This window comes from Magnolia sinica, chromosome 18 (assembly GCF_029962835.1).
Source record: "Magnolia sinica isolate HGM2019 chromosome 18, MsV1, whole genome shotgun sequence".
Lineage (NCBI taxonomy): Eukaryota > Viridiplantae > Streptophyta > Magnoliopsida > Magnoliales > Magnoliaceae > Magnolia > Magnolia sinica.
Genome location: NC_080590.1, coordinates 24296770 through 24316913, shown reverse-complemented (window position 1 = coordinate 24316913; position 20144 = coordinate 24296770). Strand labels below are relative to the sequence as shown.

At 39.8% G+C, this 20144-nt stretch overlaps 1 protein-coding gene across 1 annotated transcript in view; it reads right to left on the bottom strand.

Annotated features, from left to right (window-relative positions):
- Positions 1–11195: 11195 nt before the first annotated feature.
- Positions 11196–20144, bottom strand: part of LOC131233387 (peroxidase 5-like) — a 58182-nt gene continuing 49233 nt past the window's right edge. The window contains exon 5 of the mRNA XM_058230077.1: positions 11196–11340. The gene's annotated coding sequence lies outside the window, so the exon portion shown is untranslated. The remainder of the gene's footprint in view (positions 11341–20144) is intronic.

Genomic DNA, 20144 nt, shown 5'->3' with positions numbered 1-20144 from the left:
AACCTAAACCTACACCTAATCCTAATCTCAACTCCATAACCTAAAACCTAAACTCAATTCCCTAAACCTTAACCTATAACCTAACCTAAACCTAAACCTATAACCTACACTTATAACCTAAACCTAAACATATAACTTAAACCTATAACTTTAACCTAAACATAAAACCTAAACCTATAACCTACACCTATAATCTAAATCTAAACTTATAACCTTAACCTAAACATAAAACCTAAACCTAAACCTATTCTTATAACCTAAACCTATCCTTATAACCTAAACCTATTCTCAAATCCCAAAACCTATAACCTAAACCTTAACCCGAACCTGAACCCGATTTCCTAAACCTAAACCTACACCTATTTTCAATTCCCCAAACCTTAACCTATAACCTAACCTAAACCTAAACCTATAACCTACACTTATAACCTAAACCTATGATCTTAACCTAAACTTAAAACCTAACCTAAACCTTAACCTATAACCTATAACCTAAACCTAAACCTAAACCTTAACCTATAACCTAAACTTATAACCTTTACCTAAACTTGTAACCTTAACCTAAACTTATTCTCAAATCCTAACCAGAAACGATTTGAGACGACATTCAGTGATACTTTGCTAAATATGAAATTTATGACCTTTAGTAACTTGGTTAATTAAAAAGAACTACGTAGTGGCTTGATCCCAATTTGACTTTTTGGATACGTATCTTTTTTCTCTTTTGAATTGTAATAGACTGTATCGGTTGCATTTTTCTCTGTCATACAGGTTGTGGCTATCAAAGATATAATATCACCTCCTTATAGGAAAATATTTAATGATGTGTATAGGTAAATTCATTTTTTCTTATTCCTTATATTGTTTTCCAGTTCTATTTGTGTTGGTTTCAGAGTACAGGTAGTAATAGAAAGTGTTGGTCGATTGTCGCTTATGGACAAAGGGATGAGTAACCAACAATACGAATATGAGAGGCCTTCCCCAGGTATCTAAATGCTTTTAGATATAATTATGTTATTTTTAAATGTATTAGATCGAAATTGATGGAGCAGACCCGGATGTGCATCGGAGCTATCCGGATGTTGAGCAGGGGTCCCTAGAAGGTGGGAACCGTTGTTATGACCATGATGAAGCTGTCCATTTCCTATGAACAGTATTGGAGTGGCCTAACCATTTGGACAGGCCATGTTTATATATTAACTCAAAATTGATGGAGCAGACCCGGATGTGCGTCGGAGCTATCCGGATGTTGAGCGGTGGTCCCTGGAAGGTGGGAACCGTTGTTATGACCATGATGAAGCTGTCTATTTCCTATGGACAGCATTGGAGGGGCTTGGCCATTTGGACATGCCGTGTTTATGTATTTGATCAAAAATAATGGAGCAGACCCGGATGTGCGTCGGAGCTATTCGGAAGAGCGGGGTTCCCTGGACAGAGGGAACCGCTATTATGACCATGATGAAGCTGTCCATTTTTTATGGACAGCATTGGAAGGGCCCGGATGGCCGTGTTTATATCTGTATTTGCAGGGACCATACCCTTAACCTAAACAAAAACCTATGACCTAAAACCTTAACCTATAACCTAAACCTCAACCTTAACCTAAACTTAAACCTAAAACCTAAATGTATTCTCAAATCCCTAAACTTAAACCTACACTTAATCGTAATCTTAATTCCCTAACCTAAACCTATACCTAAACTTGAAAACCCAAACATAAACCCAATCCCGAACCCGAACCTAAACCTTAACCTTAACCTATTCTCAATTCCCTAAACCTATATCTTATAACCTAAACCTAAACCTAAACCTTAACCTATACCTATAACCTTAACCTAAACCTAAACCTAAACCTTAACCTTAACCTAAAACCTAAACCTATAACCTAAACCTAAATCAAAACATATAACTAAAACCAAAACCTATATCCTAAACCCGAACGCATTCTCAAATCCTATAACCCATAATCTAAACCTAAACCTAAACCTAAACCTATAACCTATAACCTAAACCAAAACCTATAACCTAAACCAAAGCCAAAACCTATAGCTTAAACCCGAACCCAATCTCAAATTCAAAAACCTATAACCTAAACCGTTAACTTATAACCTAAATCAAAAGCTATAACCTAAACCAAACCAAACCTAAACCTAAAACCTAAACCTAAACTTATAACCTAAACTCAAATCCCTAAACTTAAACCTATACCTAATCCTATAACCTAAACTCAAATCCCTAAACCTTAACTTATAACCTAGCCTAAACCTATACTTATAACCTAAAACTATTCTCAAATCCCAAAACCTATAGCCTAAACCTAACCTTTCCCTAAACCTATAACCTAAACTCAATTCCCTAAACCTAAACCTAGACCTAGACCTATACCTATAGCCTAAACTCATATCCCTAAACCTTAACCTATAACCTAACCTAAACCTATACTTATAACCTAAAACTATTCCCAAATCCCAACACCTATAACCTAAACCTAAGCTTTCCCTAAACCTATAAGTTAAACTCAATTCCTTAAAGCTAAACCTACACCTAATCCTAATCTCAACTCCCTAACTTAAACCTAAACATAAACTTGAAAACTCAAACTTAAACCCAATCCCGAACCTGAACCCGATTTCCTAAACCTAAACCATAACCCATTCTCAAATCCAAAAACCTATAACCTAAACCTAAACCAAAATCAAAACTTATAACCTAAACCCGAACCCATTCTCAAATCCCAAAACCTATAACCTAAACCTGATCCCGAACCCGAACTCGATTTCTTAAACCTAAACCTTAACCTATTCTCAATTCCCTAAACCTATAGCTTATAACCTAAACTTAAACCTAAACCTAAACCTTAACCTAAACCTATAACCTATAGCATAAACCTAAACCTAAACCTAAACTTGTAACCTATAACCTAGACCTAAACCTAAAACCTAAATGTATTCTCAAATCCTTAAACCTAAATCTAAACCTAAACCTAAACCTTAACCTAAACCTATAGCCTATAGCCTTAACCTAAACCTATAACCTCTAACCTAAACATAAACCTAAAACCTAAATGTATTCTCAAATCCCTAAACCTAAACCTACACCTAATCCTAATCTCAACTCCCTAACCTAAACCTAAACCTAAACCCGATCCCGAACCCGAACCCGATTTTCTAAATCTAAACCTTAACCTATTCTCAATTCCCTAAACCTATAGCTTATAACCTAAACTTAAACCTAAACTTAAACCTTAACCTAAACCTATAGCCTATAGCATAAACCTAAACCTAAACCTAAACCTAATATCAACTCTCTAACCTAAACCTAAACCTAAACTTGAAAATCCAAACCTAAACCCGATCCCAAACCCGAACCCGATTTCCTAAACCTAAACCTTAACCTATTCTCAATTCCCTAAACCTATTGCTTATAACCTAAACCGAAACCTAAACCTATACCTAAACCTAAACCTATAACCTAAACATAAACATAAAACCTAAATGTATTCTCAAATCCCTAAACCTAAACCTACACCTAATCCTAATCTAAACTTTCTAACCTAAACCTAAACCTAAACTTGAAAACTCAAACCTAAACCCGATCTCGAATCTGAACCCGATTTCCTAAACCTAAACCTTAACCTATTCTCAATTCCCTAAACCTATTGCTTATAACCTAAACCGAAACCTAAACCTATACCTTAACCTAAACCTAAACCTATAACCTATAACCTTAACCTAAACCTAAACCTAAAACCTAAATGTATTCTCAAATCCCTAAACCTAAACCTAAACCTACACCTAATCCTAATCTCTACTCCCTAACCTAAACTTGAAAACCAAAACCTAAACCGGATCCCGAACCCGAACCCGAACCCGATTTCCTAAACCTAAACCTTAACCTATTCTCAATTCCCTAAACCTATTGCTTTTAACCTAACCTATACCTTAACCTAAACCTATAACCTATAACCTAAACATAAACCTAAAACCTAAATGTATTCTCAAATCCCTAAACCTAAAGCTACACCTAATCCTAATCTTAACTCCCTAACCTAAACCTAAACCTAAACTTGAAAACTCAAACCTAAACCCGATCCCGAACCCGAACCCGATTTCCTCAACCTAAACCTTAACCTATTCTCAATTCCCCAAACCCATTGCTTATAACCTAAACCTATACCTTAACCTAAACCTATAACCTATAACCTAAACATAAACCTATAACATAAATGTATTCTCAAATCCCGAAACCTAAACCTACACCTAATCCTAATCTCAACTCCCTAACCTAAACCTAAACCTAAACTTGAAAACTCAAACCTAAACCCAAACCTGAACCCGAACCCGATTTCTTAAACCTAAACCTTAACCTATTCTCAATTCCCTAAACCTATAGCTTATAACCTAAACTTAAACCTAAACCTTAACCTAAACCTATAACCTATAACATAAACTTAAACCTAAACCTAAACCCGAAACCTATAACCTAAACCTAAACCCAAAACCTAAATATATTCTCAAATCCTTAAACCTAAATCTAAACCTTAACCTAAACCTATAACCTATAGCCATAACCTAAACCTGTAACCTATAACCTAAATATAAACCTAAAACCTAAATGTATTCTCAAATCCCTAAACCTAAACCTACACCTAATCCTAATCTCAACTCTCTAACCTAAACCTAAACCTAAACTTGAAAACCAAAGCCTAAACCCAATCCCGAACCCGAACCCGATTTCCTAAACCTAAACCTTAACATATTCTCAATTCCCTAAACCTATAGCTTATAACCTAAACTTAAACCTTAACCTAAACCTTAACCTAAACCTATAGCCTATAGCATAAACCTGAACCTAAAACCTAAATGTATTCTCAAATCCATAAACCTAAACCTAAACCTAAACCTTAACCTAAACCTATAACCTATAGCCTTAACCTAAACATGTAACCTATAACCTAAACCTAAGCCTAAAACCTAAATGTATTCTCAAATTCCTAAACATAAACCTATACCTAATCCTAATCTAAACTTTCTAACCTAAACCTAAACCTAAACTTGATAACCCAAACCTAAACCCGATCTCGAACCTGAACCCGATTTCCTAAACCTAAACCTTAACCTATTCTCAATTCCCTAAACCTATTGCTTATAACCTAAACCGAAACCTAAACCTAAACCTATAACCTAAATGTATTCTCAAATCCCTAAACCTAAACCTACACCTAATCCTAATCTAAACTTTCTAACCTAAACCTAAACCTAAACTTGATAACCCAAACCTAAACCCGATCCCGAACCCGAACCCGATTTCCTAAACCTAAACCTTAACCTATTCTCAATTCCCTAAACCTATTGCTTATAACCTAAACCAAAACCTAAACCTATACCTAAACCTAAACCTAAACCTAAACCTATAACCTATAACCTAAACATAAACCTAAAACCTAAATGTATTCTCAAATCCTTAAACCCAAACCTACACCTAATCCTAATCTCAACTCCCTAACCTAAACCTAAACCTAAACTTGAAAACTCAAACCTAAACCCGATCCCGAACCCAAACCCGATTTCCTAAACCTAAACATTAATGTATTCTCAAATCCCTAAACCTAAACCTACACCTAATCCTAATCTCAACTCCCTAACCTAAACCTAAACCTGAACTTCAAAATCCAAACCTAAACCCGATCCCGAACCCGAACCCGATTTCCTAAACCTAAACCTTAACCTATTCTCAATTCCCTAAACTTATTGCTTATAACCTAAACCGAAACCTAAACCTATACCTTAACCTAAACCTAAACTTATAACCTATAACTTATAACCTTAACCTAAACCTAAAACCTAAATGTATTCTCAAATCCCTAAACCTAAACCTAAACCTACACCTAATCCTAATCTCAACTCCCTAACCTAAACCTAAACCTAAACTTGAAAACTCAAACCTAAACCCGATCCCGAACCCGAACCAGATTTTCTAAACCTAAACCTTAGCCTATTCTCAATTCCCTAAACCTATAGCTTATAACCTAAACCGAAACCTAAACCTATACCTTAACCTAAACCTAAACCTATAACCTATAACCTAAACCTAAACCTATAACCTATAACCTAAACCTAAACCTATAACCTAAATGTATTCTCAAATCCCTAAACCTAAACCTAAACCTACACCTAATCCTAATCTCAACTCGCTAACCTAAATCTAAACCTAAACTTGAAAACCAAAACCTAAACCCGAACCCGAACCCGATTTCCTAAACTTAAACCTTAACCTATTCTCAATTCCCTAAACATATTGCTCATAACCTAAACCTATACCTTAACCTAAACCTATAACCTATAACCTAAACATAAACCTAAACCTACACCTAATCCTAATCTTAACTCCCTAACCTAAACCTAAACCCGATCCCGAACCCGAACCCGATTTCCTCAGCCTAAACCTTAACCTATTCTCAATTCCCTAAACCCATTGCTTATAACCTAAACCGAAACCTAAACCTATACCTTAACCTAAACCTATAACCTAAACATAAACCTATAACCTAAATGTATTCTCAAATCCCGAAACCTAAACATACACCTAATCCTAATCTCAACTCCCTAACCTAAACCTAAACCTAAACTTGAAAACTCAAACCTAAACTCGATCCCGAACCCGAACCCGATTTCCTAAACCTAAACCTTAATGTATTCTCAAATCCCTAAACCTAAACTTACACCTAATCCTAATCTCAACTCCCTAACCTAAACCTAAACCTAAACTTGAAAACCAAAACCTAAACCCAATCCTGAACCCGAACCGGATTTCCTAAACCTATACCTTAACCTATTCTCAATTTCCTAAACCTATAGCTTATAACCTAAACCTAAACCTAAACTTAAACCTAAACCTAAACCTTAACCTAAACCTAAAACCTAAATGTATTCTCGAATCCCTAAACCTAAACCTACACCTAATCCTAATCTTAACTCCCTAACCTAAACCTAAACCTAAACTTGAAAACCTAAACCTAAACCCGATCTCGAACCCGAACCCGATTTCCTAAACCTAAACCTTAACCTATTCTCAATTCCCTAAACCTTTATCTTGTAACCTAAACCTAAGCCTAAAGCTATACCTAAACCTGTAACCTATAACTTAAACCTAAACCTAAAACCTATTGCTTATAAACTAAACCTAAACCTAAACCTAAACCTAGACCTTAACCTAACCCTAAATGTATTCTCAAATCCCTAAACCTAAACCTACACATAATCCTAATCTCAACTCCCTATTCCAAACCTATAACCAGATCCCGAACCCGAACCCGATTTTCTAAACCTAAACGTTAACCTATAACCTAACATAAACCTAAACCTATTACTTGCACTTATAACCTAAACCTATAACCTAAACATAAACCTAAAACCTAAACCTAAACCTAGAATCGAAATGTATTTTCAAATCCTTGAACCTAAACCTACACCTAATCCTAATCTCAACTCCCTAACCTAAACTTGATAACCCAAACCTAAACTCGATCCCGAACTCGGACCCAATTTCCTAAACCTAAACCTTAACCTTAACCTATTCTCAATTCCCTAAAGCTATAACCTATATACATAACCTATAACTAAAACCTAAACCTTAACCTAAACCTATAACCTAAGCCTAAACCTTAACCTAAACCAAAACCAAAACCTATAACTTAAACCTTAACCTATAACCTATACCTATAACCTAAACTTATAACCTATAACCTAAAACCTAATCCTAAACCTAAACCTAAAACCTAACACCTAAAACCTAAAACCTAAACCTAAACCTATTTTAATGATCGGTTTTATTTTTAAAAAGTGCTCACTTTTTTGGAAGAAGTTTATGCAATTCTTCATGATTCTGAATTATAATGTTTTGGTGGTTTAATATTTTTTTTCAGGTGAAAGACACAAAGAAAATTGTTGCTAATTTTTTTCTTTTTTTATTTATGATGTTAAACTTATATGTATTTATGTGTGGATGAATGTAATGTGGATAAGATTGCTTGTTTTTGGATGGATGCAGTTTATGTTTGGATAAATGTAGTTTATGTTGGATTTACGTAGTTTGGGTTTAGATGGATGTAGTTTATGTTTGGATGAATGTAGTTTATGTTGGATTTACGTAGTTTAGGTTTAGATGGATGTGAATGTGAATATGATGAAATATATTATATAACAGGTGTATATCAGGAAGAATATGATGATGTAGCAGGTGTATAATGACCATTTTATAAGGGACGGTTTATGACAGTCCTCTTTAAGGACGGTTCATGACCGTCCTTTTAAAGGACGGTCTGTGGCCGTCCTTTGAAGGCCCATAAGAGACGGACCCTGACAGTCCCTTTTAAGGACGGTCATGGACCGTCCTTAAAGAGGACGGTCTATGGCCGTCCTTTAAAGGCTCATCAGAGACGGTCTACGACAGTCTTTTTTAAGGACGGTCAATGGCCATCCTTTAAACGCTCATAAGAGACTGTCCGAGACCGTCCTTTTTTAGGACGGTTCACGACCGTCCTTTTTTAGGACGGTCTATGACCGTCTTTTTTTCGTCAATAAAATGACGGTTTTCAACCGTCCTTTAAGTAATACGACACGTCAAAATTTGACAGCCCTTGCGACGGTCCATGACCATCCTTTTTGGTCGTTTGAGACAGTTTTGGACCGTCCTTTTTTCGCAGTTTTGGCGTAGTGACATACGTTATGGCAGGGCCCATAGAACATTGACACCAGCTAGCCAGCTGGTGTTGGGATCACTAGCCAAACCATGGCAAGTACTAAGGGTTGGAGGGCCCTTTATTTTCAGATTTTGGTGTGAAGTTTGCTAAAGAAAATTAGGTAAGTGGTGTGACATGATATCAATCCAATGAGGCTAGTTAGGGTCCAGTGAAGATTTGGACCCTGGATTTTTTATTTTTTTTATTTTTATTTTTGGTCCAGACCTCATGTGATGCTACATAAAGAAATAGAGGCTTTGGGCGGGGGCAATGGATTAATCAATATTTTACCAAATGATGCCTCAACAATATGAAATTAGCTGCATGTGCTATTTAGAAAGAAAATTCAAAATTGATATCATTCAAACTTTTCTTTAAAATTAGTGAAAGTTCACTTGTGGAACTCACGTGATATATGAATGACATCCAAGCCATCCAACATACGCACCCCACCAATAAAAAATTAGGGCAAACAAATCCTTAAATGGGCTACTACACTTGAATTAATTTGGATGTTTTGGGTGGTGTATATTACTTTTTTTTATAGATTAGCCGACCATGTGATTGGATCCCCAATATTTTTTTGTTCGCTTAAAAACTATATTCATGTGCACCTGTTGGATAGGTTGGGTGTTAGACATACCATACAAACCGAATGGTTTCCAATTCTCCACTTTGTAAAGAAAAAAATAGGGCAGTAATGTAATTTCTCCTTTAAAAGAGCATTGTCAAGAAATATAGGTAGGTGGAGACACTATTTGGTAAAATCTGGATAATAGAGGCTTTTACAGTAAAATTTCTAAATTTCGTAGGTTAGTATAATTTTCATAAAATTAGGTTTCGAGTTTACTTCCCCACACGGTTTGTAGAGCTGGGCATCAAGTCGAGTTGGACCGAGTTAGAGCTGACCTGACTCGATCCAATTTTAAAATAGGCCTAATCCGAACTTGACTCGACTCGGTACTGAGTCCAGCATGCCCGAACCGATCCAAGTTTGGATTTGGCATGGACTAATCCGGACCGAGTCGAACCCGATCAAAAGTACCGAATTGGTTCGAGTTGGCACCAATTCGGATCGAGAGAGAGAGAGAGAGAGAGAGAGAGAGAGAGAGAGAGAGAGAGAGAGAGGGTGGTGGTGGTGGTGGGTAACTGTGAGGTTGCGGAGTTTGGAAGAGGAGGGAGGGAGTGGAGAGGAGAGAGAGGAGGAGGAGGGTGGTGATGGTGGTGGGTGGTTGCCATGCTTGGAAGAGGGTGATGGGCAGGGAGAGAGATTGGGATCGGGTCGAGGTCGGTTCGGGGTTGGCATGTAAGGTTAGAAATACTACGAAATTATGATTTTTTATTATATATACAGTCAAATCTGAATCGAGTCGATTTGGGATTGAGTCTGGTCGTTTTAGGTCAAGTTACGACTTGGTTTGAGTTCGAATTAAGGGAAGCCTACTCGGTTCGGATCGACTCACCTAGTCATTTTGGGTCGAGTCAGACAAGTCGAGTCATCCAGTGCCCAGCTCTATTGGTTCACAAAACCACTGAATCCACATTAATACTAACAGTTAAAACTATTTCCAACCTTTTATCATTTCACCCTCATTTTTAGTAGGACCAGTGGTGGGCCAAGACCAAATGCCCAAGCCCACTTAATGCCAGATTCAGGCCTAGCTAGGGCAAATCCCAGCCCAAGAAATAATGGCCTATTCCCACCACTAGTTATAGACTTCTTTCCTTCGGTGTGCAAAACGTTCGTAGTTATAATTTTATATAATTGAAAATTAATATATTATAATTTTTTATTATTATTTATATAAAAAAAAAAAAATTAAAAAAAACGGCTTTCATTATTTCATTGCTTGTTTGACCAGTCTAACTTACATTGTAATTTTATTAATTTTTCAGCATAGAATGCTTAATAAAATAAAGGTATCAAGTTCAACTGGTTGGACCATAAGTTACGGTCCACTTAGCAAGTAACTTCTAACCTTACATGTGTGTACAGCATCCAACTCTTCTGATAATTTTCTGCACCGTCAGGATCACTTTATACAGAAATCAGCCCCATCCACTCACCAGGTGGGCCACACCATACAAAAAAAAATAGCCATTGATAAGTAACAAAATACAAGTGTGGTCCACTAGATGAGCTTACGTGGCTAATTAATTATTGCACAAAGTGATCCTCATGATGCAGACAACCTATTGGACAGGTTGGATGTTGTAATCAAAAGAAAAGCTAACGCTATCTATTAGATGGACCATAACTTATGGTCCAACCGTTGGCATTATAAGGTAATCAAATGTATGGCTATTTTCATGGACATTCAAATCAATAAATGATCAATACTAGTGATAGGGGTCATTCATCATGTGGAGCCCACCTTTAAATGCATGTCCATCCCAAAAATAAAAAATCACGTTGATTAGATTATCCAAACCATGAAGTCAAAAGCTGGGAAAATGGACGAACAATAATAATTATTATTATATTAAAGAGGTCCAAACATTGACAGGATCGTCTATCATGTGGGGCCCACCTTTAGTTGCACGCAAGAAATAATCAACACTTTTCACAAGCAATCATTTTATTATACACGGTCTACACCCTTTTTTTTTTTTTGACAGATACACCATTTTTCTCGTCTTTGTACCATCTTGTTACCAAAAGTATCCATCAAAAAAGTGGGTGTAACAAAAAAATCCCCTGAATATGATTATTCATTAATTTGGGTAGTGTTTTTTTACCATCCAATATGTTGATATGGTCACGTAAGCCTGGACGAAGGAAGGGAAAAATAAAAAAATAAAAAAACAAATATCATCTTGATCCAAAACTTTTGTGGCCCATTAATGGTCAATCACCGGTGTTTCATGCTATGGTCCACCTGATAATTGGATCTGCTTTATTTTCAACTAGGAACATCCCTTGGGTTAGGGATAGCTGGCACACCCACGATAACCAAGTAATGAGAAAGCTAACCTTGACATTGCTTCGCGAGGGGTTAACGGCACTCCCCAAACAACTGAACCACGGATTTTAATTTCTCAGGAAACCATGGCGCCTGTGCTACGGTCACAACGTACTAATATGGTCGATATCCACCCCATCCCCTCGACCGAGCGCCAAAGAGAGCACAGAGTACACTCCAAGCCTTTCGCCAGGGATAGCAAATGTGGACAATACATCAGAAACAGTGGGAGATTCTCCTTCTCCACAGGTCTCCACCATCAGGCTGCCATCACAATACTTTGCACAAAAAACGCCGACCATTAAGGCATCCATAAGAGATCGGACTGGGGCTACAGCCTTTGCAGCCGTTAAGCAAATGGCTGCAGCTATGCAGCAACAACAAGACGTATTCATGCGCTAACAGCAAGACATACATGCACTCATGATGGAATCCTTGAGGAGCAGGGACCATGGGGAGGTGTCCTGAGAAAGATAAACTAGGGGCGCAGATATCTTTGAGCGGTTCCCAAAGCTCCGACCTTCAACATTTGAAGGGGCGCCGGATCCCGTGCAGGCAGAACGCTGGCCAGCGAGGATTTTTAAGATTATGCGGCCCCTGGAGTGCACCGATTCACAGATGGTGAACTTGGCCACATACTTGTTGGAGGGAGAGCTGGAGAACTGGTGGCAGGGCCTGCAACGGAGCGTCCCGACCACATATGCATGGACATGGGTTGGGTTCAGGACAAAGTTCTTGGAAAAATACTTCCCCCGGTCGTGTAGGAATGAGAAGATAGCTCATTTTTTGAAATTGGAGCAGGGCAGTTTGACCGTCGCCCAGTATGAGGCCCGGTTCGACGAACTCTCTTAGTATGTGCCAAAAGCCTTGGAAGATGCGGAATCCAAATTGCAAAAGTTCAAGGAGGGACTTAGGCAGGGAATCCAGTCACGGCTATGCGCTTGGGGTTTTGAAGACTTCGCAGAACTAGTAGACAAGGTTATGCGAGTCGAGAAAGATTTCGAGCGTACCCTAAGGACCCGCCCCTCAGCTAGGGACGCCCTAGTCAGGCCTAGACAGGCGCCTCCCACCTCACTAGTGCTAGAAAGGCATTTTAGGGCCATACCAACTGCCATCGCACCAGCATTGACAACTAGGAGTTGTCATTATTGTGGGAAGGAATGACATACGATTCGCTTCTACTACAAGAGAATGGAGGATGAGGGCCTCGCACGCCCACCAAAGGGGAATCGCCCCCTCCCTCTCAAGCAGCAGTCAAGCCAACAGCGAGGCCATAACCACCCAGATCCGAAGCCCCAGTATAGCAGATGAATCTTCCTGCCCGTATGTATGTTGTCTCCACCGCGGAAGCCGAGGGAGGATCGTCCTAGGTAATATGCGGTACAGCTCACATCAACGGTACCCATGTAATCATCTTATTCAATTCTGGCGTAACATTATCTTTCATAGGCTTTGTTATAATGATGAAATTAGAATTAGACACAACCCGATTGCACACCCCCCTAGTTATAACATTCCCTATGGGTAAAATCGTGGAAGCAACCGAAGCATGCCTCCTAACCCTTCAACGACACACCTCGCCTCGAGGACGAGATTCGCTTTTAGGGGGGTAGATTATAACAAACCTAGTTGTTAGCTGTGTACATTCATATGAACACACAACATATAGAGGAAAATAGTAAATACTTAGAAACACTGTAGGTTAGGTTGTCATCGTTTCCCATCCTTAACAGAAGTGCTGAATTTCAAGTGCAAAATTATCTTTTAGGGGGGTAAACTATAACACCCCGTACCTCTAGTACACGGGTGTTACTCCTGAGGACCCCGATTATAGGGATTAAAGACGATTAAACAAAACAACTTAAACCTTGCACATGTAGGTTGGGACTCCCGTTAAATGATAAAGCCGACCACCAAGAACTGAAGGAACCAAGTCGAACCCAACACCAGCCAGAAGGTAAAACCCAGCAAACCCCTAGATTAGAACAGTTTATGAACAATTTAACTATGTCACATTGGCACAATACACTTGCTAGCAACTCTTAAAGACTTAATTATGGCTAACCGGATGATTGGTGTACTCTAGAACCATTTTCAACTGTTGAAACCACTCACTAGACCAATCTGACCATTGGATCACGATGAATGGGCCAAATTTCACCCCAAAAGGCACAATACGGCTCACGTGGACCTCACATATGGCTCAAACTGAGCCGGGGCCTTATACTGGGACTCCTAAGCATATGGTCGGTATAGATCCATCATAAAAATCACTTTAGACTCCACACAAGGCGCACGTGCACCTTGGACTATGGTGCACGATGTGCACTGTACAAGGTGGGTCGGTCAAATTGTTGTTGACCGATCCTTTCCAAATAAGAGAGAAATTCTCTCCCGCCATTTTTAGTGTTTGAAAGCGATGGATTTCAAACCCCTAAGTGAGCCACCCCGACCACTTTCCGGACAATCCGGACCGCCCATTTTTTCGGTGGGATCCACTCCAACGAAACCGTATAAGGATGGGGTCCCTCGAAAACAAACGAAGGGAATCGATATTAGCCGTCCGTTTTATCATGGGAGACGGGATCCGTAAAGGACGATCGGACCGCTGGCGTAATAGGGAGAGCTGCGTCGGTTTACCTGGAGGGTTGCCGACATACACACACCAGCCAGGGAGGGTCTTCTCTCTCAAACCAAAAACAGCCAGGCAATGAAGAATTACACGCCGAACTTTCTGTTTTGGGAAACAGAGCCTGCCACCGACTGCCATTGCTTGGGGATCTGCAGAACCAATCCCAGCCACTGGACCTCTCCTCTCCCTGCCTATAAAAGAGGAGGTTCAGCTCTCTCAGATTCCACACAGAAAGAGAGGAAAAGAAAGGAGGAGAGGGAGAAAACAGAAAGAAAGTGTGGACGTCTGGTGAGCTCGGAACGCACTGCCCCAACTCAGTCCGTGAGAAACGGACCGAGCTGAGTCAGTGTGAGACTACAGCCACACCACTTGAGTGAGAAAGAAAGAGAACAGAGAGAAAAGGGAGAGAAAAGAGAGGAGGAAGGAAAAAGTGGGTGTGCGGACGTCGGGTCGGCCGGGTAATCAACCCGTAAACTTCAGTCCTTTTTATTCCTCCCTCTCTATCTGTTAACTCCTTCATTCTGTATAGATATAGGACCTGCTACACGCCGCATTTGGAGGCCGAAAAACCCGACTGTTTCGAAGCTAAACACAGACTGTGTTCAGTCCCCGTTTTGAAGCTGAACGTGACCTGAGTTTAGGCACTTCTTGGGGGCTCAATGTGGACTGAGATCGGGCCCTGCTTGGGGCCGAACAATGGTATGTGAGTGGACCCAGCTAGGGGCTGAAACCCCGTCCAGAACCAGCTCACAAGCAACCTTGCTTGAGCTGCAACGAGTCACAGGTAGCGGACTGGTATCAGTCCAGAAATCAAAGTGAAAATGCCCCGCTTCGGCCGTTTTCTTGGCTGAAAGAAATGGCAGCCACCGTGCCTCCGTTGAACACTCAGATGGGTCGAAAAGCGGCCCGGAAGAGAGCCGTGTTTGAGCCAAAAATCGGGGCCGGAAGTAGCTCCAAAACAGCATGCTGCACGTTGCCAACGTTGGTGGGCTGACTGTGTTGGGCTTCACCAAAAAGGATGAGAGAATCTGGTGGGCTGCACTAGCCGTGGGCCTCACCAAATGCAGGTGGGCCGCACCCTGCATCAGCAGGTGGGCCACGTGTGAGATCACCCCACCTCGATATTGGGATTCATCCAAGTCGTCCATCAATGGACGACCGGCCCTGAACATACACCCTGCAAAAATAAGATAGCATTATATATATATATATATATATACACGTGCTACTGGTGGGCCGCACCATCAAGTCACGGTGGGCTGCACCAAAATCAGACCGTCCAGCAATGGATGCTGTGTCCAGGCCATCCATCAATGGACGTACGGTGCTGGATGACTGCTGTATACGTAAAAAATTTAAAAAAAATTTAAAAAAAAAAAAAAAGCAAAACAAAAAATATATATATATGGTGGGCTCCACGTGGGACCCACCTGTTGTGTGAGTGGCTGGAGTACCCTCCAGTACGTGCAATTTGTAATAAGATATTATATGTGGACCCCACATCCATGTGGAACCCACGTTGATATGATATTTAAATATATATCAGATACATGTGATATATAATATTTAAATATATATCAGATGCATGTGACTTTATATATGTTAGATACATATGGCATTGATATAATATTTATATATTAGATACATGTGGTGGGCCCCGTGTGGGACCCGCGTTGGTGTAATCACATCTGCACCGTCCCTCTGGACGGTGTTTGTGAAACCCCACCTAACACGTGTTGGATCCTGACCATCCAAGGTCTGGACGTAGCCCACCATACCATGTTTGTTCTAAGTCCACCCCGTCCCTCAAAGGACCATTGATCCCTGGCGGTCGATCAATGTACGTCTCCAAACCGTCCATCAGTGGACGTCCAGCGCTGGATCCGAACACCCAGATCCAGAGCTCCACTGGTAGACTGAGCGAAGATACCTTGTTTCAACACTTGAGGTCTTGGTGTCAACCTCTAGCAGGGTGGCTAACATGGAGTGTGTGTACTAACATGGGTGGCGCCAGTGCTATCTGAACCATTCGTTAGATGCGTTCCCATGATTGGTCATGGATGGCCAAGATACCAAAATACCTTCTGATCATTAAAAATTCTGTGGGCCACACATGTGGACTCCACCATGATATACGTGATTCATCCAAACTGTCCATCTGTGCAGTGGATCCCACCACAGTATAACTATTTTATCTGCACCGTTTGTGCAGTGGATCCAGACCTAATGTAAGTGTTTAATTATACCGACTATGTGACAGTGGGCCCTACCTTTGTTGTATGTGTTCTTCATCCACACCGTTTAGGGGCCCACCTCATGATGTGTTGCATATCCACACCATCCATGGGACTTCATTGCAATATAACTGTTAATCCAAGCCATGGAAATACCTGACAAATATAAATTGTAATTTTAGGAGGTTTCTTGAGTGACCTTGGACCACAGGAAGACTTAGATCGAGTCCACAAACACAACCCTACAGGTGAGGATTCTACCTCTTGAGCTTTCCTCTTCCATGTTAACTCATGTGTTAGTCCAACTCAAATTTTACTTAATAATTAATGACTCTGCTTTTATGGCTATTTGTGATAGTATTAAAATTTATTACATGCTTAATATCTATTTTGTGGAAACCTATATATGTAGTATGCCAAATTTTGCTTGAAGGATAATTATGTAATACATGCTTATAAACCTTGAACTATAATACTTATTAGAAAGTCTTTCTAAATTAGTTGCCTGCAAATTCGGATAATAATGATGGGAATTAATCATGCATACATGACACTCTTATTTTTGAATGGATTAATTGTTGGAAAGGTCCATTTCTCTTATTCGGATGAGTTGACTGTTTGAAAGGCCCATCCTCCTAGCATGAATGAGCTGACTGTTTGAAAGGCTCATTCATTGTTTAAGTGAGCCGACTGTTTAAAAGGCCCACTATCTTACTTGAGCGGGTTGACTGTTTGAAAGACTCGTTCCTTCGCAAGTTAAATGAGTCGACTGTTTAAAAGACACATTCTCTTGCCTAAATGGACTGACTGTTTGAAAGGTCCATTCCCTTGTTGGGATGAGCTGACTGTTTGAAAGGCTCATCCCCATGCATGAATGCGCCGATTGTTTGAAAGGCCATTCTCTTGATTATCGGACCGACTGTTTGAAAGGCCATTCTCTTGATTATCGGACCGACTGTTTGAAAGGTCCACTCATTGACCAACTAGATATGCACCCCTAGTTGACGTACACTCACACATCCATGCACTTAAACAAGATCATCATGAAATGTTTTGTATGTTTTACTATCTGGAGCAATGCTTGGTTAATGCGGTAGTGTGTAATCTTGAGGGGAGTTCCCACTGAGCTGGCCACTGATCCTTTGAATATATAACTGTACAGATAATGCAGGTATAAATGAAAGTGTGAATGGAGCGGATTTGGATGCTGACCCCATGGGACTGGGATAAGACTATTATGAAGAGGAGCCCTGTCAGGATGCAACGGAGTTTTATGGACTGAATCAATAGCTGCTTTTATTTCCTTTTTAGCTAGTAACTCTTGAAACATTCTAAGATTTGAGGTTTTGTATATGGGCCCCAGCTGTGTGGCCTTAAATGTTGCTTTTGATTGGGTTACATTTATACCACGCTTAGTTTTCTTAACCGCACTTTGATTTGGTTTAATTATCTTTTGATTTTCAGTTAACACCCGGGTTTTCAGGAAACGAGTGGTATAGTTGGGTCCAGAAAACTGGGATGTTACAAAAAGATACCTCGTTTCAACACTGAGGTCTTGGCATCGATTCCCTAGTGGGGGTGGCTAACAGTGATGTGTGAACTAACTGTGAGTGTACTAACAAGCTAACAAAAAAAAAAAGGTCATGTGCCATGCTTTTTTGGCCCATGAGAAGCTTTTAATGGTCCATCACCACGGTTTATTGTACTATAACATGAGATTTAGAATTACTTCATTTTTTTAATCAATTTTTTAAAATGAGCTTTCAATAGGGATGGACAGCATGGATATAGTCACATACAACACAATAGGCCCCACAGTTAGGGGTCCCACCTACCTCAGTGGATATGGGGTCTCACCTAAACCACTCTCAAAAACTTATGGGGGTTGTGGATGTTAGAGGGTGGATTTTTCATGGGGGTAGGAGATCGACTCTTCTTTTCCACTGATTATCTCGCTCGAGGGCTTTATTTGAGGGTAAAAGTGTGTTATGTTTGACCAAAGTCACCACTAACCAATTATTACGATTCTATAGTCAGTTAGACCTCATAAAAACGCTTAAGATTAAGAACTCAAAGATGACTTGTGAGTTTACGTTCCAGAGATTCCAAGTAAGGGACTACAGTTACAGAAAGGAAAAGTGTTAGGCACCCACTCTGCGTATATGGATGTACTATCTTTACTTCACAAGATCTGACTAATTTTTGAGAAATAGGACTTGTTTTCATGTGAAGAAGATGTAATGCGATGCAATGATAATAGTGATTGATCGATCCAAATTTCTAATAGGCAGGATCCGATTATATCAGTAAGCTATAGAACATACGCTCAAAACGATCAAGTGAAGGGTGCAAAGTATGTATGTATAAAATGATTAATGTTATATCGATGCTTATGATAAAACGATGGCCAATTGGCTAAGATTTCTATTGGCCCTACTCTGATTATATCGGCAGGATTCAGAGCATATGCCTACCAGTCATATACGAAAAAAATGATGGAATGCAATGTATATGTCAAAACGACGGCTAACTGGCTAAGGTTTCTAGTGGGCAAGACCCGCGATTATATCAGCAAGCTTCAGAGCACATGCCCGCTGGTTAGATATGGACCCAGATCCATATCTCTAAGTGGTAGACTGAGTGAAAGATATCTCGTTTCAACACTGAGGTCTTGGTATCGATTCCCTAGTGGGGGTGGCTAACAATGAAGTGTGAACTGACAGTGGGTTTACCAACAAGCTAACAAAAAAAAAAAAGCCCACTAGTTAGATGTGAAAAAACAATGAAATGCAATGTAATACTACGTATATAAAGAGCAATGGGGTTTGATGAAACTGATTGAAGCTTGAATGACTATATAAAGTATAATGTCGTAAGGTTAGATTGAGTTGCTCATATTTGAACTTAGGTGGCTCAAGAGACTTAAACTCTTGCTAGGCTAGGCTAGACCAGAGCCGAAGTCCCTCTCTCTCTCTCTCTCTTACTCTCCTTAATGGAGGGATGGTTAGATGGCTAAAACCCTAATGGATGAATAGGCTTTAAGATAAGAGTGAATTGAAATGAGAGTGGGTGCTTGAAATGAAAAAGGGAAGTGGCAATTTATAACTTCCAAACCTGATTTTCTTGTGATTTCTGATAATTTTATAAGCAAAAAGTGGTTGAAGGGCTGGGATTGAAGATTGACACATGACTTCATCTCATTAGTTGGATGAGTTGGTAAAAGTGTAATTTTAAATAAGGAGATAGGCATCAGATTAAATACACTTCAACCACACAATTGGGATTTGAAAAAGGAAAATTCCATATGCTTTAAGGATGCCACCCTAAAGAGGGGGAGTACCACGTGGCTGGCAGTAACTTGATTGTCTTCGGTCCCCACTTGGACTTTTTGCTTTGGTAGGCAGTTTTCTCCAAGCATGTGAAGGATCTGCTATGAAGATTGTTATTTTGAGATTGCCTCTTTTTTTTTTCCTGATTGGGCTTACTTTTAGGCTTGGTTTCATATTTAGTTTTTGGCTTGACTAAGTGAGTTGACTGGATTGTTAGAATATGTAGGCTAGCTGGGTGAGTTGACT